The sequence below is a fragment of the Bos mutus genome, chromosome 4 (assembly GCF_027580195.1).
Source record: "Bos mutus isolate GX-2022 chromosome 4, NWIPB_WYAK_1.1, whole genome shotgun sequence".
NCBI lineage: Eukaryota > Metazoa > Chordata > Mammalia > Artiodactyla > Bovidae > Bos > Bos mutus.
Window position 1 is genome coordinate 54,649,919 of NC_091620.1, and position 22,538 is coordinate 54,672,456.

A 22,538-nucleotide genomic window follows, 5' to 3' on the forward strand; every position below is an offset into this window, starting at 1 on the left:
CCCTGATGCTGGGAAAGATTGAAGGTTGGAGGAGGAGATAAGAGAGGATGAGATGGTTGGATGGCATCACCAACTCAATGGACATGAGTTTGAGTAAACTCTGGGAGTTGGTGATGGACAGGGACCCTGGCATGCTGCAGTCCATGGGGTCGCAAAGAACTGGACACAACTGAGTGACTGAACAACAAGTCCTGGAGAGAATAGGTTGTATCAAGGGGATTCTGAAAGATGAGTGGAAACTCCAGGGCTTAAAGACGAAAGCAGAGAACTTGCAGTCACTCAATTGTTAGGCTCTGTCTCAAACCAGCAGGGACTTCACAACAAGCCTAGACTGCTCTTTTCTGGTTTAATGTGTCACTATCAAGAATTTCTCACACACTCAGTTTCCCCATCTCTCTGCCACCTGGGCATACGCTGCTCCTCACAACTTCAAAGCAAGAATTGAAGTCATAGTAAACCCATCCACTGCCGAGGGGATGTGGAGACAGCCAGGAACGGAACCTTTATTCCCAAAAGGTACATGTGAAATACAAGGTGAATGCAGAAAGATAAGTGATCAGACTGGAGGGTAAAGAGCAGCTCTACCTAGATGGAATGATCAGTCCCAATTCTCTTATCATAGATTAAAATCTACCACCCCACAGTCACATACAGGGTATTATGAAAATGACACACGCACTCACACACACAGTGCCGTCTCAGCCACCTACACACCAACCTACCGAGTCTCACTATTCAAAGCAGGGCCAGAAACCCAGGGTACCAGCAGCATCCATTAGAAATGCAGAGTCTCAGGCCCCACCCCAGACCGACTGGATCAGAGTTTGCATTTTAGCAACACTGACAGATGATCACATTAATGTTTAAGAGGTGCTGCTTGTACTGTACCCAGGAGTGATGCAGCAGCAAAGCTCAAGTATCCAAAGAAGGACTAACCAGCAAAGAGACAGAGATGGAAAAGACCAGGCCATGAACTAGAAAACAGGAGTTCTGTTACCAGCAGAACCCATTCAGAAGGTGACTTCTCAAAACTCATCCTCAACTGAGATCAGCTGACAACTCTAAGACCTTCCCACGGTGAACAGAGGACGGAACCCACAGGCAGGGACAGGCAGAAGGGGAGGGACTGTGTCTCTCCTGATTGCATCCCAGCAGAATCAAATGTCAATTCCCAAAGCTGTCTTAGGATGCAGGATGCACTGAGGTGAATTTGCTTTCTCTTTGTGACTCACCCACAGCTGAATGAGCTTAAAGAAAAGGGAGAAGCAAGCCATGAAATATAGTAAATTACAGCTTAATCTTCCCTACCCTGGAATTCATTCAGTAGCTTTAATGAATGTATAGCCTGGAAGGCAGGGTGAAGGATGCACGTGGAATATGTCAGCAGCCAGCATGCCATCCTGCCCTGTGCATCAGAGAAGCCCTATTCCCTTTGTCATTAAAGGGATGAATGTCCTTCCCTCTGCCCTCTGTCAGTACATTAGCAAAAAAGAAAACAAAAATCTGCTTTTCATTATTGCTGTTATCCACTCTGAAACTCCCAAAGGGCCTATTAGTGTAAGAAGTGGTTCCAAAGACACAGTCATCTCCCATAACTTATGCCTTCATTTCACAACATGTAGGCAGGTGAAGGTCAAAAGCCCTGGGCCTTCATTGTGAAACTCTACCAAGTTTCTTCTCTGTGGGCTACTTCCTTTGACTTGACCCACAGACCTGAGAGGGGCGTTCAAATGACTTGCTTCTAATTCACATTAGAGGGAAAACTCCAACACTCCTAAAAGAATATTGAGTTAGTTAGAAAAGAAATATGGCACCTGGATTTATTAATGCATTCAGGCTGGATCTGAGCATTCAAATATATCCACAAAAGGACTTAGTTTCTGCTCTTACACTCAGCTCCCACCAATCACCATCAGTTCAGTTCAGTTCAGTTGCTCAGTCATGTCCGACTCTTTGTGACCCCATGAATTGCAGCATGCCAGGCCTCCCTGTCCATTACCAATTCCCGGAGTTCACTCAGACTCACATCCATTGAGTCCGTGATGCCATCCAGCCATCTCATCCTCTATCGTCCTTTTCTCCTCCTGCCCCCAATCCCTCCCAGCATCAGAGTCTTTTCCAATGAGTCAACTCTTCACATGAGGTGGCCAAAGTACTGGAGTTTCAGCTTTAGCATCATTCCTTCCAAAGAACACCCAGGACTGATCTCGATCTCCTTTAGAATAGACTGGTTGGATCTCCTTTGCAGTCCAAGGGACTCTCAAGAGTCGCCTCCAACACCACAGTTCTAAAGCATCAATTCTTAGGCGTCAGCTTTCTTCACAGTCCAACTCTCACATCCATACATGACTACTGGAAAAACCATAGCCTTGACTAGATGGACCTTTGTTGGCAAAGTAATGTCTCTGCTCTTGAATATGCTATCTAGGTTGGTCATACTTTCCTTCCAAGGAGTAAGCGTCTTTTAATTTCATGGCTGCAATCACCATCTGCAGTGATTTTGGAGCCCCCCAAAATTAAGTCTGACGCTGTTTCCACTGTTTCCCCATCTACCTCCCATGAAGTGATGGGACCAGAAGCCATGATCTTCGTTTTCTGAATGTTGAGCTTTAAGCCAACTTTTTCACTCTCCTCTTTCACTTTCATCAAGAGGCTTTTTAGTTCCTCTTCACTTTCTGCCATAAGGGTGATGTCACCTGCATATCTGAGGTTATTGATATTTCTCTCGGCAATCTTGATTCTAGCTTCTGCTTCTTCCAGTCCAGCGCTTCTCATGATGTACTCTGCATAGAAGTTAAATAAGCAGGATCACAATATACAGCCTTGATGTACTCCTTTTCCTATTTGGAACCAGTCTGTTGTTCCACGTCCAGTTCTAACTGTTGCTTCTGACCTGCACATAGGTTTCTTAAGAGGCAGGTCAGGTGGTCTGGTATTCCCATGTCTTTCAGAATTTTCCACAGTTTATTGTGATCCACACAGTCAAAGGCTTTGGCATAGTCAATAAAGCAGAAATGGAACTCTCTTGCTTTTCCGATGATCCAACGGATATTGGCAATTTGATCTCTGGTTCCTCTGCCTTTTCTAAAACCAGCTTGAACATCACCATCAGTAATTTTCAAATAATGAGATGCCACCCATCAGTGAATAATAACATCAGTTTACTGGGTCACAGTCAACATTTTGTATGTTAATAGAATATAATAGGAAATATCAGATGTAGTCACTGATAGTATGATAAAACATATTTCAGTGTAAGTGTGTGCATGTGTGTGTCTGTGAGTTGTGTGTACGAGTACGAACACACACGGAGTCACAGGTAAATGTATGTCTCACTGTGGGTCACAGTAAGCAGGAAAGCTACTTGCTGCCTCAGAGCATCTGCAAACGGGGCTCTTTCTGGAAAGAGAAGGGAGGAATCCTGGGAAGGGAACTGGAAAAACCAGTTTCCTCCATAAGCTTCTATAAACAGAGGAAGACATCAAGTCCTCCTTGGCCAGATTGATGGGACTGGGGCTTCTAGATACTCCCCCTCTCTCCCCCATCCCCTCCTCCAATCACAGCTCAATCAGGAGCCACAGTTCATCATAAGTCTCACAAAAAGGAAGAAAAGTTGACTTGTGTTAGCACAGATTTGTGCCTCACACAGAGGTGCCAATCAAGAGCGTGAACTTCCCATAGCAGTAAAAGATAATCCTCAAGAACATGGAGATACTGCTGTCAGCAGAGTTTTCACTAAGGTCTTCATTCTCTACAAAGATTTTTTTCCCTTTTCTGCTCCAGTTATGTTCATGGTAGCCCCCAGCCATGCTCAGCTGCAAATGTCCAAGAAACCTAAACAGAGAAATTAAGAGGCCAAAATCATCCACATCAGAATGACTGTAATCAGCACTGCTGATGAATTTTAATGCAAACACTAATATAATATTGTAAATCAACTATACTTCAATAAAAAACACATAAAAAAGAAAAAAAACAAAAGTCATAACCCCACTTTTGTCACCACATCCCAATGTCACCAGAGTCAGAAAGATAGCACAGCACAGGACTTAAAGCTTGAGGTCAAGAGTCATATCTCATTTGAAACCCAGCCTTTCTATTCTCTACCTTGGAAAAGTTCTATTCTCCATGACCCCATTTTCTCACCCATAAAATAGGGACAATAATAGCACCTACCTTGGAGGTTATGGTTAAAAACTAAATGGGATAAACATGGAAAGCACTCAAACCAGTGCCAGGAATATAATAACTATCATGTATTATTTTTTTAAGCAGTGATGCCTTTATTTTATTATTTTTGACTGCAGAGGGTCTTCATTGAGGTGCTGTGGGCATATGGCAAAGGCATGGAAGATCCTAGTTCTCCAACCAGGGATCAGACTCTGTCCCCTCCATTAGACGTAGTGAGTGAAAGTCACTCAGTCATGTCCGACTCTTGCGACCCCATGGACTGAAGCCCGCAAGGTTCCTTTGTCCATGGGATTCTCCAGGCAAGAATACTAGAGTGGGTTGCCATTTCCTTCTCCAGGGGATCTTCCCAATCCAGGAATCGAACCCATGTCTCCCGCATTGTAGGCAGATTCTTTACCGACTGAGCTAGGAGGGAAGAATGCATTAGAAGGCGGATTATTAATCCCTGGACCACCAGTGAGGACCCACCGTCGAGTATTATTATGACTACTATTATTGCCATCACACTCATTACCATTTCAAATTGAAGTCTGATTTCTCTTCAGCCTACCTTGTCTGTTTTGTTCTGAGACCTATACCACTGGTATCGATTTTAAAGTGTAAGAATAAAAATGTGATATTTTATTATAATTGTTTATGGTAAATGATTTGTACAATGTGGGCCCCAAAAATCAGTCCCCCAGGGAAGTTCCCATTCCCCTGGGAAATGAACACCCTAATTCTTCTCCCTTTAAACGAGTTACCAAAGGTCAGAAAATTCACACACTTGGGAGTTTTTATCTCTGAAGACCCAGGAGTTAGAAATTCCAACTGGATGAGTCCATATGTGTCCTAGGACAGAAGTACATTAGCAGAGGGCTACTTCTGCCTCTGACAGCCACAGACACCAACTGCTGCCAAGGAAACGGGAAAAGCGGCCCACACTGCAGCTCTAACACACCTGGTCAGTTGTGAAATTCGACTTGAATGGAGAGAAATCTCATTTTGACTCCACTTGGTATTCAGCACGAAGCGCAGCCTGACCTCCAAAGGAAATGGCAGAGAGAGGACAACTCAGAGAAAATTCAACCAACACCCAATCCAGGCAACAGAATGGTGTTCTCTGAGTGCCAAGGCGGCCTTACCGACACCTACTACAACAGTTTTTCAAAACAAGGACATCTCCACTCCCACAAAGCTTGCTTCAGAAACGGCCTTACCGACACCTACTACAACAGTTTTTCAAAACAAGGACATCTCCACTCCCACAAAGCTTGCTTCAGAAATGACTTTTCCTCCTGCAAGTAGTGTTCTTTTGTCTGAGAACCATACATGCAGGAAATAAGGACAAAGAGGAGGCATCCAAGACACTAGATCAAACACATCTACTCCTCTACTGCTCAACACGCTCATCGTTATGAGTTTATTAGGGAAACAAAATGCGTAAGAGGGTCTTTCTATGAAGGAGTTTATGGGATGGTTTATGGAGAAAAACAAGAATCCAGTTGACAGCTGTAACATTATGAGTATGGATGAGGCACCTGAGAGGTACAGGTGAGAAACAAGATTCAGAGGGAACTGTAGAACTTAGATGGTTGCATCAGAAAAAATAAAATATTTAAAATCAATGCTGTAAGTTTCATATTAAGAAGTTAGAAAAGTAAACCCCAAGTAATATCAAAATAAGAACAGAAGGCAATGAAATGTAAGACAATCAATAGAAAAAGTTAGATTTTTAAAACATTAATGAGAGTAACACACAAGTAGTGAGACTGATCAAGAAATAATGAGAAAAAGCACAAATTACCAATACCAGAAATGCAAGAAGGAACATGACTGCAGGGTTTTAGAGATATTAAAAAGATGATAAGCAACATTATACCAATGAATATCACAGCACAGGGATGAATGAATTCCTTGACAAATATAACTTATCAAGAATGAGGAAGAAATGGAAATTCTGAACAGCCATATTCCTTTTAAGGCAGTGTTTATCCAAGTGTGGTTCTCCACAATGGCAGGAACAGGTATGCCTGGGGATTTTCTGAAATGTAAATCCTCCAGCCCCACTCCAGGCCTATGGAATCAGAATTTGGGGGCTGCAGTTTCAGCAAGTTGTTTTAACAGGTAAACTGGTGATTCTGATATCGTTTGAGAACTGCTTGAATACCATTGTCTCAAAAGAAACCAAGGCTCAGGACTTCCCTGGCAGTCCAGTGGTTAAGACTCTGTGCTTCCACCGCAGGGGCTGTGGGTTTGATTCCTGGTCAGGAAAGTTTCACATGCTGCACAGTGCAGCCAAAAAAAAAAAAAAAAAAATGAAAGAAAGAAAAAAAAAGTGCAGGCCCATAAGGTTTAGCTAATAAATTTTACCAGACACAGAATAAAGAAAAATGCCAGCCTCTCAAAAACTCTGAGCAAATAGAGAACACTTGACATTATTACTTTTAATTTCTACTCCCTTATGGAAGGTGTAGGAGATTCTTTTTATCTGCCTTTTGATTTTGTTTTGAAGTGACTCCTGGTTTCTTTGGAGGGAGCCATTCTGACAGACCAGAGATCCATAGTGTCCAGGTAGCCACACTGCGTGCCTTTAAGTAGAGAAGTCTTCATGAACTGTCTTCTCCCCTTTGCCTGCAGCCCTTAGAGAAGCAGCTATCCACTTCTCTCTGCAGCAGCTAAGGCTTGAAGCTCACCCACAAGGATACCAACAGCACTGTGACCCTGCCTGACACTCTTGAATCAAACCTCACTCAAGCCAGAGCAGACACTGGGGCTCATATAACAACACTGGGGCTCATATAACGTAACTGGTTAAAATCAATCATTTTATGATCAATCATGCTCATGTTATCCCCTCTAAATAAATACCCATATGACCTTTCCACATCAGCATACATTCATTTATTCATTCTTAAGTCTCAGCTCAGGCATCACCTTCAGCAAGCCTTTACTGAACCCCAAACTTAGCAGAAAACTCCTCCTCTGTACCTCTGCACCTCAATCAAAACACTTAGATTGACATAACCGGCCTGGGTCCCTTTCTCTCCCATTATACTATCGGCTGCTAGAGGACAGAAACTACATCTTGCTCTTTATTTTGGAGTGTCTGACAGTGCCTGACCATCACATAATCAGTACTCAGTAAACATGTAGTGAAATGAGTCTACAAGTGGAATTGAACAAGCCAAAATTTACATCCATAAATAAAATATGCTTAACTTGACTTTACTCAATACTTTTGGTAGTACTCTTTTAAAACCAGACACCTTTAACTCTTCATTCAATCACTCAATAATATAGTTAATGCAAACAACGTGGCTGGCTTCCCATCTGCATAACTGATCTCCCTTTTTAAAAACTCTGGTGGGAGTGTTAGTTTCTGGTAGGTGTCTGCCCACAACCTGTGCACTGTAGGATCTCTTTGAGAAGGAATACAGGGACCAAGAGGGTAGCAGTAAACAGATGACACCTAGAATCTTTGGCTAAAATGGCTGGATTCCTTCTTTTAGACTCTTTCTATAGACCTGTACTTCATCTTCACAGCTTTGTGGATCAGCCTGAAGCAAAAGGCAGCAGCTTCTCCCACGCACTCTACCCATAATTTTCTGGTACCACTCCAACTGTACTCCTCTGTCGCATGAGATCATAAAGAATTCATCTCCTGTACAAGTAGCACAAGTCCTTGAGGGAGGTCAAGTTTTACAGAGTCTGCAAGGTCTCATTCTTAATTATGATGAAGAATGGCATTCTGTGGCCATTAATTTTTATTGGAAAGGAACGTATTATATTAACAGCTAATATTTATTAAGCACCTACTATATACCTAGAACTGGGTCACAAACCATACATACATTGTCGCATTTAATTCTTATCGGCCACCTTATGAGTTAGGTACTATCAGTAGCCCATACCCTGCGAATATTTACTTTTAACTAGCTGAAAAATCACAGAGTTGAGGAGGGGAGGAAATGATACTGAAACGGAGGTCTCTCAGACCTGAAAATCTATGCTCTGAGTGCCAAAACTATACTGCCTTCTTTATAGACCACTGGTATAATTATGCCCCTATAAGGTCCCATAGAAACCAACAGCAGAAGAAAGTCACTGATATCAAGGAGGGGGGAACCAGCCACCTCACCAATCTAAAGATCAAAAGTACCCTTTAAACATGATTCATTTTCCACACAAGAGGCTAATTTAAGGAAATTTTCCTTCTATTCAAAATAATGGTGCTAAATGGAAAGCAATTTCACTTTAACAATGGCTTCATCAGAACCTCACCTGTCAAATCCCCAAATAACGGCTCCCGGAACACATCTCTCCATACAGAGAAACCAGCCGGGAAAAAGCAGATATAAAGCAAACAGGTGAAAGCATGAAGTTAGTGTGATCTCATAAGCATAAACTACAGTCTTCTAATGAAGAGCTGTGCCCTCGGGCCACCACCACCAGCATCACTATCATCCCAATTGTAATTAAAAAGTAACCTCATTCCCAAAAAGGAGCACTAGGACCTCTAACAACCTGGAATGCGAAGTCAAGTGGGCCTTAGGAAACATCACTATGAATAAAGCTAGTGGAGGTGATGGGATTCCAGTTGAGCTATTTCAAATCCTAAAAGATGATGCTGTGAAAATGCTGCACTCAATATGCCAGCAAATTTGGAAAACTCAGCAGTGGCCACAGGACTGAAGAAGGTCAGTTTTTATTCCAATCCCAAAGAAAGGCAATGCCAAAGAGTGCTCAATCTACCGCACAATTGTACTCATCTCACACGCCAGTAAAGTAATACTCAAAATTCTCCAAGTCAGGCTTCAACAGTATGTGAACCATGAACTTCCAGATTTTAAAGCTGAATTTAGAAAAGGCAGAGGAACCACAGATCAAATTGGCAACATCCGTTGGATCATCAAAAAAGCAAGAGAGTTCCAAAAAAACATCTATTTCTGCTTTATTGACTTTGCCAAAGGTTTTATTGGAGTATGCCAAAGCCTTTGACTGTGGACCACAACAAACTGTGGAAAATTCTGAAAGAGACGGGAATACCAGACCACCTGACCTGCCTCTTGAGAAATCTGTATGCAGATCAGGAAGCAACAGTTAGAACCAGACATGGAACGACAGACTGGTTCCAAATAGGAAAAGGAGTACGTCAAGGCTGTGTATTGTCACCCTGCTTATTTAACTTATATGCAGAGTCATGAGAAACGCCAGGCTGGATGAAGCACAAGCTGGAATGAACACTGCCAGGAGAAATACCAATAACCTCAGATACACAGGTGACACCACCCTTATGGCAGAAAGTGAAGAACTAAAGAGCCTCTTGATGAAGGTGAAAGAGGAGAGTAAAAAAGTTGGCTTAAACTCAACATTCAGAAAACTAAGATCATGGCATCTGGTCCCATCACTTCATGGAAAATACATAGGGAAACAGTAGAAACAGTGACAAACTTTATTTTTGGGGGCTCCAAAATCACTGCAGATGGTGACTGAAGCCATGAAATTAAAAGACACTTGCTCCTTGGAAGAAAAGTTATGACCGACTTAGACAGAATATTAAAAAGCAGAGACATTACTTTGCCAACAAAGGTCCGTCTAGTCAGGGCTATGGTTTTTCCAGTGGTCATGTATGGATGTGAGAGTTGGACTATAAAGAAATCTGAGCACCAAAGAATTGATGCTTTTGAACTGTGGTGTTGGCAGAAGCCTCTTGAGAGTCCCTTGGGCTGCAAGGAGATTCAACCAGTCCATCCTAAAGGAAATCAGTCCTGAATATTCATTAGAAGGACTGATGCTGAAGCTGAAACTCCAATACTTTGGCCACCTGATGCAAAGAACTGACTCATTTGAAAAGACCCTGATACTGGGAAAGATTCAAGGCAGGAGGAGAAGGGGATGACAAAGGATGAGATGGTTGGATGGCATCACCAACTCAATGGACAAGAGTTTGAGTAAACTTAGGAGTTGGTGATGGACAGGGAGGCCTGGTGTGTTGCAGTCTGTGGGGTCGCAAAGAGTCAGACACGACTGAGAGACTGAACTGAACTGAACTGATGATCCCTAAAGAACGAGGCTTCTGTTTATCCACCAAACAAGCACTGTCAACACTACTAAAAGGGTTAATTTTCTGTCTTTCTTAATGATGGGTCATCAGTGAGCCATGATAACAAGCAAATATATTACTCTTACTAACAATATCATTGTTGTTTGGTCACTAAGTTGTGTTCGACTCTTTTCAACCCCATGGACTGTAGCCCACCAGGCTCCTCTATCCATCGGATTTCCCAGGCAAAAATACTGGAGTGGGTTGCCATTGCCTCTTCCACAGGATCTTCCTGACTCAGGGATCGAACTCACGTCTCCTGTATCTCCTCCATTAGCAGGCAGATTCTTCACCACTGAGACTAAACAATTAGTGTATTAATGATATGGTATACTACAATTAGTAAAATTATCACAAAATCATGACAACACTGTTTGGAGTTATGGACTTGGCATACCAGCAGAGGTGATCACGCACCTCACAGTCCACACTGCACACATCAGGTTCTTTTCTTGAGCTATTTAATTGCTTTGCTAACTCTAAGAAACCTTTGATTATGATCTAAATGATATAACATAGATTAAGAAACTGATTATTAAAAAGTCAACCCACAAGACCTTCATTTATATTTCTATCAGAGGGCAACGCGACAACACGGGCAACCCTATCCCCTAGTGGCTGAGCACTGAAACTCACAAATTCACAGCAGAAAGGAGGAGCTTGCCCTGTGACTCCAGATAGAGGCATGCTTCTAGAGGTGGTGCACTGGCTCTGGGCTCGTACCAGTTTCAAGGGGCATTTCTGCTGTCTGCTGTACTAAGTAGAAATCTATCCCAATTTATATTGAGGCTCACTTCCAGCTTTCACTGAAATTTCTATGGTAACTTTACCCCCACTTATAAGAGATGGGCCTGGGTTTCTCTGTAAATTTGTATTGTTTCATTGCTTCCAGTGTAACAATATGCAATAAAATCAAAGTATTTCTTTTAAGATCCATGATTTTACACTTTTTAGGTCTAACAGAATACAACAGCATGTAGACTTATGATTTCTGATTTGTTTCAGCGTAGAGTATATACTTTGTTTACATAATCCAAACAATATTATCCCTTCAGGACAATTTCAAAATCTCCTTTAATGCAAGATTTAAAGTACTTCTTGTTCCTTATACAATTTAAATGCATCAAAACACCTGTCAAACTGTATATGTCAGCTACATAAACAATGAAATAGAATTAATAAATCTGCTATACAGACAATGAATCATAGGTCATAATGTTGATAATAATGGCAAAAGACCCTTTATATTTACTAAAACCCAGGAAGTGCACTTACTGTGCTCAACCTTTATCTCATTTAACCCTACAACAACCCTATCAGGTAAGTACTATTGTTATTCCCTCCATACAGATGAAGGAAGTGAGGCTTAGAGCAAGGTTTCTCAACCCTGGCACTGTGGACATTTTGGACCAGATAGTTCTTGGTTATGGTGGGGATGTTCTGTGCATTGTAAGATGTTTAGCAGCATCCTTGGTCTCTATCTGCTAGATGCCAGTGGTATATCCCAATCCCAGATGTGACAACCAGAAAAGTCTCCTGTTGCTGCTAAGTCACTTCAGTCATGTCCGACTCTGTGCGACCCCAAAGACGGCAGCCCACCAGGCTCCCCCGTCCCTGGGATTCTCCAGGCAAGAGTACTGGAGTGGGGTGCCATCGCCTTCTCCAGGCACTGCCAAATGTTCTCTGGGAGCCAAAGCACCTCCACTTTAGAACCACTGGCTTAGAGAAATCAAGGAGTTTATTAAATATCATACACTTAGAAAATAGTAGAGCAGGGATTAGAAGCCTGGCATTCTGACTCTACAGTGCCTGCCATCAGCCAATAAAACAAAGCGCTGTTCACTTTGTGATTTTTTCTTAATATTTATTTATTTGGGTGCATGGGGGTTTAGTGGTGGCATGTGGGATCATCAGTCTTCCCTTGTAGCACGCAGGACCTTTAGTTGCAGCATGTGGGCTCTAGTTCCCCAACCAGGGATAGAACCCAGGTCCCCTGCCCTGGGAGCGAAGGGTCTTAGCCACCGGACCATCAGGGAAGTCCCTCTGTGATAGTTTAAATGACATAAAATTTCCCTCAAAATAGAAAACTAAATGTGAAGATGAACAATGAGTAAGAGTCTTCCTGTGGAAAAACCTTTTATGACCACATTAAACTGGGCCCTTCCAAGTTTGTCTTCCTAACTAAGGCCCATGTCCCAGAGGCTGTCGACCTTGCACAGTGCTCTCCCACCCCACCTATTCCAACGTTCTTTCCAAAAGATGGTCACCAATCACTTGGTTAAGGCTGATTCCACTCTTCAGTAAATAAGACACAGTCCCTGTCCCTAAGGAGCAGGGCCATCTGCTTCCTACCAGCTCCCTTACGTGACCCTGTTCTGTCTCAAAGCACAAGCCCTTTGCACATTGACCATCAAATGCTGTTTTCTCTCTGAGGGATCCCCCAAGCCTTCAATGACTAAGCACTTTCCATGTGCCAAAAACTTCTTATGTGCTTCACATATACGATTTCATTCTGGGCTCCCAAGAACCCCAGGAAGTATTAACATTTCCACTGGACCTATAGGAAATGAAAGCTCTGGTAAGAAGGGAACCTACCCAAGCCTGACGCAAGATTTGTGCCACGACTCATATTTCAGTCTAGAAATGGGTGACTCTAAACCCCCGCTCTTGACCCAACCCTCTGCCCTTCTCTCTTCACGGATGAGCAAAGATTACAGACATGCCTCTTCCAAAGCATGTTCTCAATTTAGTCTACTCCCTCCAGCTTGCTTAGAACTTTTCATGCAGGTTCCCCTTCCCCAAAGTTACAGGAATAAACAATACAGAGCATAGCATGATTCTACTTCTGCAGAGACACAGGGGAAAATTCAGGCCGTGAACTTTTTTCATGAACTTTGAAAAGGCATTATTATATTAAATCAGAGGACAGAAAAATACAAGTTTTCCTTTATCTGATTCTATTTTTGTTATTTACTTTTTATGCATAAAGGGTTATATATTCATGTGTGACTGATTACACTGCTTCAAAGCATTTTAAGTGGTTAAGTACAAAAATAGATAATTTTGAAAAAAACATTACTTGGTGGTAGAGGTGAAGAATTTTTCCCCTTTCCCCTTTAAATCACATTATTTAAATATAGCTTGTTGGGGTTTTTTTAAGCCTTCATTGAATTTTCCTGAGAACTTTAACTTTTGGGCTGAAACCAAATATGAAAATTTTCAAATGTAAAATGTCTTGATGAGAAAATAAAAATTGACAGAGTAGGGAAATGAACTCCAAAAGGCATATTTTTCTGATCCTTTTGACTTTATTCGGTTTTGAACCACTTCATTTGGAAGTGGGGGTGGGTTTCAACAGCTGTAAAAAATTATAAAACTACCAGACCCGGAAGGATGGTACGGGGAGGGAGGTGAGAGGGGGGTTCAGGATGGGGAACACGTGTACGCCCGTGGCGGATTCATGTTGATGTGTGGCAGAACCAATACAATATTGTAAAGTAATTAGCCTCCAATTAAAATAAATAAATTTAAATTAAAAAAAAAATTAGACATTTTGGTATCTCAAAGATCTGCCTTTAAACCCTAGCCCAATCATTTCTCTGCTTTGTGACATCAGTCAAGTTACCTGTTTTCCCTGAGTTCTTCATCTGTGAACCAGAATCACTGTGAAGATTAAATAAGATAATGTGCATGAAGCCCTACCACGTGGTAGACATACAATAAATTTGATCAACAGAGTACCTTTCAGACATACTTATGTTTTTGCCAAAGTTTATCTTTTGACAATTGTCCTTTCAATATCCTTCTCATGATTAGTTCACTCTGTTTAGGTGAAGCTGGAAGTATCTAAATCATGGGTGATCTGGCTTGTGGTCAAAGGACCATCACTACAGGGCCAGACTATGTTAGTGACCTCCATGCTCATCAGCAATGTTGCTCCGCCCCAGTGATTCAGTTATAGGTCACAGAGTGTTTGTCATCACTATACATGTTGGTTGGTGGTCTGAGCTTTTTTGTAGAACACCTCAGCAATTAGAATCAGAGAATAACATTTTTGAGCCAAAAGGAACCATATCAATTCTTATGTTCAAGCTTATCTCTTTTACTGAGAGGACTCTGAGATAAGAGAGGAGTTACTTGCAAAGCTAAACTAGTGACAGAATATAAATCTGATTCTTAATCTTTCATCCATACCAGTGGTTCTCAATCACAGGTGATTTTGTCCCCCAACGAACCTTTAAGGGAGTTTGCTATTGACATCTAGTGAGTAGAGGCCAGGGATGTTACTAAACACCCTACGATGCAAAGGACAGCTGCTACAAAAACACAAACAGCACCAAGATTAGGATACTCTGATCTGCACTACTGGACCCAGAGTCTCCCAACACTCCAAAAGTTGCCTTATAAGCTGACACGGTTGGACACTGGACTTGGCGCCTATTTGGAAGTCCTCACTGATGACTGAATTAATCAAGTCAATCCTTCCTCTTCAGTATTGAGGGCTACTGGGATTAGGAAGGATACAGAAACATGCCTACTCAGGCAAATGAAAGTCTGAGCTTAACTTCTGAAGCACAGTGACATGCCAGCATGAGTGCTGCTGAAATCTTACAGAAGCACTTAGATCTTATTAGGCAATCTAAGAAAATGATTCTCAAAACCATTTTGGCAAAACATCACAGAACCGTCAAATGATGTGTACCACACAGTTATCAAATATTCAGAATAATGCACCACAAACAAATACATTGATGCTGCACTAAACATCTCCCAGACTAATGGCCTGAATGGAGGAGAGAGAGAAATTGAAGCACCGATGTACAGCAAAAACACTCTCAGAGTTTCCACCCAACGCTAGAGTTCCATAGTAAAAGATCTTAAACAGAAAAGCAGATCCAAGGATCTGCAATGACCCAAGCAATTGTGTATTTTTTGGTTCTTGCCCTTGCATGCCATCTGGCTTGCTGACCTCATAGGCCTCCACCCTGGCCAGTGTGAAGGCCAAATAGAGCCTGAATGTGGGAGTATGTGGTGATCTGCAAGTATGAGTCATTCATCAATCTAAGCTTATTTACTCCCAGTTCCACCTGGTAATTCTGGCTTTAATTCTGACCCATGGTAGAAATACATGAAGGATCTCAATCTGATCCACTCATAAAGTCAACCCACATTTAATAAATACCAACCATGTCCAAAGCACCATGCTTTGGGGGATCACAGTCCCTACTCAAAAAAATCACAATGATGTCAAGAAGAATGACAAGCATCCAACTAATTCTTGTACCCAGCACTAAAGTAGTGACTGGGGAAACAAACTCTCTTTTAGGTAGAACGATAGAAAGAAGGCCCCATGGAAAGAAATAGCATTTGAATTAGACCTAGAGGAAAAAGTGGGAATTCAACAGGTAAAAATGAGAACATTCAAAATACTAGAAAAGATTATGAATGAAGAAGGGATGACACAAAACACAAGGCAAATAGGACATCAGCAAAGAGTTGAGATTGATGGGAACTCAAAGTGCATGGGAGGGAATAACGGAGACAAAGTAGGAAAACTGAGATGGAGACAGATGTAGAAATCCTTCAAGTTCTAGATAAGAAAGTAGTCTTTACTAGCTTAAAGGAAGCCAGTGGAGGTTTGTTGCTTTTGTAGTTACCGTTGTTATTTTCTAAACAGATGTGACATCATCAGAGACACTGTGGAAAAAGGAATCAGACATGGGTGAGCAGAATGGAGATGAAATAACCAGAGCAACAAGAGCAGTTAGGAGGCTATTCAAGACTCTGAGACACAGATAATGAGACTGGACCAAGATCATGAGAATGAAAAGAGGGAGGAGGAAAAGCCCACAACTTATTAGAGACCCATTTATCACATTTGGAGGGAGAAAACACAAAGCTAAAGTTGGAAAAACACACACAACAGCAGTCCACATAAAGCAACTCAAGAGATCCTGGATGCGTGGGAGAATGGTAGTGATTCTCAGAACTGAGACGGAAGAGAAAAGAAGACTGGACTTTGTCCAGGTGGTCCTCTTAACTCAAAAAATGGCAACTCAATGCCAAGGTAATTCCTGCTGCTGCTGCTGTTGTTGCTGCTGCTGCTGTTGCTGCTGCTGCTAAGTCACCAGTCGTGTCCGACTCTGTGCGACCCCATAGACAGCAGCCCACCAGGCTCCCCTGTCCCTGGGATTCTCCAGGCAAGAACACTGGAGTGGGTTGCCATTTCCTTCTCCAATTCGTGAGTGAAAGTGAAGTCGCTCAGTCATGTCTGACTCTCAGCGACCCCATAGACTGCAGCCTACCAGGCTCCTCTGTCCATGGGACTTTTCAGGCAAGAGTACTGGAGTGGGGTGCCATTGCCTTCTCCTACTGGTATCTAAATAAACCACCCATGCAACTCTGAAAGTCCACTGGTTAAGAATCCTCCTTGCAAGGCTATGTTCGATCCCTGGTCAGGGAACTAGATCCCACCTGCCTCAGAGCAACTACTGAGCCCTATTACTCCAGAGCCCACAAAGTCCCTGTGCACTGCAATGAAGACCCAGTACAGCCTAAATAGACAGACAGACAGACTACCCAGACTTAGTGCCTGAGCTACTTACTCTACCTCAGCATCCTCTCCTCCCAGGCCAAGTCCCCAGCTCCTGCTAGACAGACTCTTGAATCCAGATCCTGTGCCTGTGCTCGACTAAGCAAGTAAGGGATGAATGAGCAGCAGCTGCCTTATATGGTACAATCGGAGCAAACTACCTATGTGGGCCCTCTGTCACCCTCCACTCTCCCCCGCTGTTTCCCCTGAAATCACAGTACTAATAGACCACTTTCCATGTTAACTGCCTTTGGATTATCCTTTGTGGCTAAGTCTCAGTGTCCATCTATGACCTGTGCTCTCACCACACCACTCTGTTCCTCCCTCTGGCCCACTGTACCTGCCACCATTCACTGTAAAGTCACCCTGACTCCGTTGGCAATCTCAGAACTTAAACTGGACATATTCTCACAGCTGATCACATGGTTCCTACTACTTTGAGAATTGATTAGTCATCACAGATACATATAGGAAAATATTTTTAAAGGGTTTTATCTCTTAGAAGATTCCTTTGCCCCTTGTATTAGACGTCACCACTAATACTTGGGCTCTAAATGTCAATACAACTGAGTAAGTAGTAGTATGCAAGACTACTATCCATAAGCATGCAGAAATATGTGTATTGACATAACCTATCACCCCTTTAACTTTCCCAACAAGTTATTTGGCTGTCCTTTTTTACCGTGAAGGTAAAAGACTATATCCATTGAGTCTATGTCAACAATGCCAAAGAGTTTCAGGATTCACCAATGAGTCCTAATATGTCTGGGATGAAATGGGCGCAGTTCAGCAAAAGATGGACCTGTCAACACAAGAATACAAGAACGTGGAAGGCAGTCTTCCCAAAGCGTGATATCCACTCACCTTCCTGCCCATCCCCACCCACACACACCAATCTATTATTAACAGCAAAGGCGGAGGTTCTGTTGATGACTCATTAAGTATGCTGATTCGTGAAGGCTGACACAGGCAGACCTGACTAGAGGAATCATTTGCTGGATTTAATCAATTATTGGGTTCATCAAATGTGATTACTGAGTCACATAAAAATCCAAGTGAAAGAAGCATTAGACACTTGAGAGAAAAAAATAACTCGTTGTTTTGCCTTGCAGCAGATAGAGGCCATTCTGTTTTCTATGTGTACAAGACACACTTTATCCATTATTTTCACGTGCCTGTATCCTGAGCTGTCTTCTTAATGTCCAGAATATCTTAAAGCCAATTGCCCTTTTGAGAAAAACCTAGACTCAGCAAAACATACATTTTTAAAATAACTGAAGACATGAAGAAAACTAAAAATACTCAACTATCTCATTAGACTTTAATATACTTATACTTCTAAGCACCATGAATGTTAAAAAACACTGTAGGGTCTCTTTGTGATCTAGTGACAGAAGAGTATACAATAATTTAAGTATCTTCTCCAAAGACCTAATCATTCCCAATAACATTCAATATTTACATCTATTATAGCACTTACCATATTTTATTGTAATTTTTTTCACAGTCACACCTAACAATCCCAAGCCTTCCCAGGTGGCATTAGTGGTAAAGAACCCATGCCATACAGGAGATGTGGGTTTAATCCCTGGGTCAGGAAGGTCCCCTGGAGTAGAAAATGGCAACCAACTCCAGTATTCTTGCCTGGACAGAGCATTCCATGGACAGAACAACCTGGAGGGCTACAGTCCATAAGGTAACAGAATTGGACACAACTGAGTGACTGAGCAAGCAGGCATGTCTACAAGCCTGTGAACCTCTTCACAGAGGTTATTTCATGTATATGTTCTTATTTCCAGTGTTTTTTTAAGTATATATCAATAGCAAATATTAAGTAAACTTTTGTTAAAATGGGAGATTATTGCAAAGTACTATGCATGTAACTATCAACCTAATATCAACTAACAAGAAGAGAGACAAGTTTGGCTCAATTGCTCACAGAAATGTCTAGAATTATGAAATATGTACATCAATCAGACAGAGTCAGAACCAGAACTTCCACTAAAAGAGCTAAACAGAGCTAGGATTAATAACAAATTAACAAAAACCTTCACACTAATGAGGGTTTCGCTATCTGGTGACCTTAAAACTGCAACTCCTGGCCATCTTGACCAAAGTATTTCCACTGTTCAGTCATATGAACACAGCACAACAGTCCGCAGAGGCCCTTCAGGTGTGTGGATACCAGTCATATGAACACAGAACAACAGTCAGTGGAGGCCCCTCGGGTGTGTGGATACCAGTCATATGAACACAGCACAACAGTCTGTGGAGGCCCCTCGGGTGTGTGGATACCAGTCATATGAACATAGCACAACAGTCTGTGGAGGTCCCTCGGGTGTGTGGATACCAGTCATATGAACATAGCACAGCAGTCCGTGGAGGCCCCTCGGGTGTGTGGATACCAGTCATATGAACACAGCACAGCAGTCCATGGAGGCCCCTCGGGTGTGTGGATACCAGTCATATGAACACAGAACAACAGTCTGTGGAGGCCCCTCGGGTGTGTGGATACCAGTCATATGAACATAGCACAGCAGTCCGTGGAGGCCCCTCGGGTGTGTGGATACCAGTCATATGAACACAGCACAGCAGTCCATGGAGGCCCCGGGGGTGTACCAGATAACACAGCACAACAGTCTGTGGAGGCCCTCGGGTGTGTGGATACCAGTCATATGAACACAGACAACAGTCTGTGGAGGCCCCTCGGTGTGTGGATACCAGTCATATGAACATACCCTCGGGTGTGTGGATACCAGTCATATGAACATAGCACAACAGTCTGTGGAGGTCCCTCGGGTGTGTGGATACCAGTCATATGAACACAGCACAGCAGTCCATGGAGGCCCCTCAGGTGTGTGGATACGTCTTTCCTTGTAGCACAACAGTCTGCCTGGGTGTGTGGATACCAGTCATATGAACACAGCACAGCAGTCCATGGAGGCCCCTCAGGTGTGTGGATACGTCTTTCCTTGTACCTCTGCCTGGAATCGTGCTGAACAGTCACAGTTCCCCTCACACACTGAAATACGGTGAGTGTGTGTTCTTGTGTGTGTGTGTTGGAAGCTCTTCTAACAGACATCATCCTTTGTAACAGTTTTTTTCTTTAGGAGTAGCCCAGAAATATTAGATTATCTCTAAGTATCTGTATTACTTTATACATGGTCTGGCATGCTTTCTCAAAGATATAAACTTCTCATAGCCAGACCTGACACCCTGAAGCTGTAGCTGTACTGAAAATGACCTGACGAGAATTTCTCAGGGAAGCAGGCTTCCGGTGTCAACCTCTCTAGCTGTCAAATTGCCATTTCACTACTTCAGTAAATCTCTTGAAATGATTGGCCTTCGTGGACAACACCCATTCATAAAGCCAAAAGATGGTTCCCCTTAATTGTGTTGATTTAAAGCTCAATCCAGTAAGGCTTTCCATGCAGAGAGAAGCTTACCTCCTACCTACAGGTGCCCTCGCTAACCCAGTAAAGAGTACTTGTAACATCACTCTTTTGATTGAAATTCTGCTCTTGAAAGAGATGAGTACATTTTCCTTAACACTAAATGTGAGACTCAGTAGAATCACTATCATCAAAATATCCTTCTTGTGGGCTACTAAGATCTGCCTAGCATTTTATGAAAAAGGTAAAGAAAGATGTCTACCTCAGTTGGGTTGTAGTTGGATAATGATGACTTTGCAAGCTAGTGGATTTTTTTTTTCTTATCATTGCTTTTGAAGGTAAATAAATACATGAGTGAAATTAAATTAAACTTAGCAAGAAGACTTTAAACAAAGGTAGATGATTTGTGTACCTTAGGCTGTCTTTCCCCTCTTGTTCAAAGCAAAACTATAAGATTTAAAGCTCTTTAATGTAACATTTGAGTCATTTCATTTTCCTACATGAAGCCACCAACTTGACTCATTATTAACTGAAGCCAAATAACTACACTTAGAATTCAACTGACCAGCTGAATCCACACTAGTATGCCTGTCCCTAACATGAAAAATCCAGTCCATCCTAAAGGAAATCAGTCCTGAATATTCATTGGAAGGACTGATGTTGAAGCTGAAACTCCAATACTTTGGCCACCTGATGTGAAGAACTGACTCATTTGAAAAGACCCTGATGCTGAGAAGGATTGAAGGTGGGAGGAGAAGGGGACAACAGAGGATGAGGTGGTTGAAGGCATCACTGACTCAATGGACATGAGTTTGAGTAAACTCCGGGGGTTGGTGATAAGACAGGGAGGTCTGGCATGCTATAGTCATGGGGTCGTAAAGAGTTGGACATGACTGAGCGACTGAACTGAACTGAACTGAACATGAAAAACATGAATCACAGCTATTCCCAGTCCAAATGAATCAACCAAGAGACAAGCATATATTCAAACATACCAGCATCAGAGACAGGTATCAAGATATGTTTAAAACTGTGTACCATTCATCAAATGAGGTATCCACAGACTCCCAATTTACAGATATCTGGAAAAGGTCTCAAGCAAGATCATTCTGCAAAAGGTTGAAGGTTTGATACATGAAAATAGCCTCAAATTCATTAACACCTTTTCATCAAGAGATATAATCTATGTCCCCTTCTCTCAACTCTGGATGGGTTGTGCAATACCTTAACCAATAAGATACAGCAGAAGTGACACTGAGCCAGTTTCAGGGAGATAGCATCTTCCACTCTTTATCTCTTGGAACACAGGGCCTAAGAAGCCAGCTAAGAGTTCAACTCCCCTGAGATCACCTTGCAGTAGAAGCTCAAGCTCATGGAGACATTTTGGAAGATGAACACCATGTGAAGAGAGAGAAGAAACAAGGAGCACCAAAGCTCCCCAGTGCAAATGAAGACTCAATCTTGTACATGGGTCCTAAATCCCCAGCAGCCCTGGATGACACCAGGTACGTCAGATCCAAGACACCCAGACAAGTCCTTCCTGAATTCCTGACCTACAAAATCACGAGCAAAGTAAAACCTTTGTTCTAATCCATAAGAGTGGTGATAGATTAGCAGACATGGATCTATTTCATATGAGGATAGGTATGTGATTAAAAACAGAAGAGCTCAAACCATGCCTCTATTAATTTGCACTTCACTTCAACAAAGCTATTAAGCTAAAATCAGTCTTTTCTTTACATTGACATCAAAATGCAACAGTGTTCATGTGAGATATGCAAAAATATGCTTTCCTCAAAAGTTGACATAGTAATTTGAAGCCTGACAGGTTTGAGCAGGTCTCCTGTAAAGCTCCCTCTTACCTGTCTATTTATCTCCCCTTAACATAAAATTGAGGCAACACTGAAACATCTTATACCCCTAGTTAACTACATGTAAAAATGATAAATTACCTTTTACTACTGACAACTATTATGCCCTCTAATCTAAGTGATTAATTTACACCATTCTTAGTGGTTCAAATGCAATCACTACCCTGAGCCTGATGAACCTGAACAAGACAAAATTATTGGCCATCTTTATAAGCTTATTAATAGTACAGCACCCCTCTAGGAAACTTTAAAGTTTTAGTTCATTTTCTCTCAATGAGTGTGTACCTCCTCACAAATGATGACACCACTACTTTGGATTACTGACTTTATTTAGAAACCATAGGACATAGGAGCCTCTACGATGAGATGAGACTCTCTAGAAAAGGTCATATTACAGTCATCTTCTG

At 42.2% G+C, this 22,538-nt stretch overlaps 1 protein-coding gene across 6 annotated transcripts in view; it reads right to left on the minus strand.

Annotated features, from left to right (window-relative positions):
• The window catches only part of PDE1C (phosphodiesterase 1C), a 539,682-nt gene that overhangs the window by 290,875 nt on the left and 226,269 nt on the right, over positions 1–22,538 (minus strand). The gene's annotated exons all lie outside the window — the stretch shown is intronic.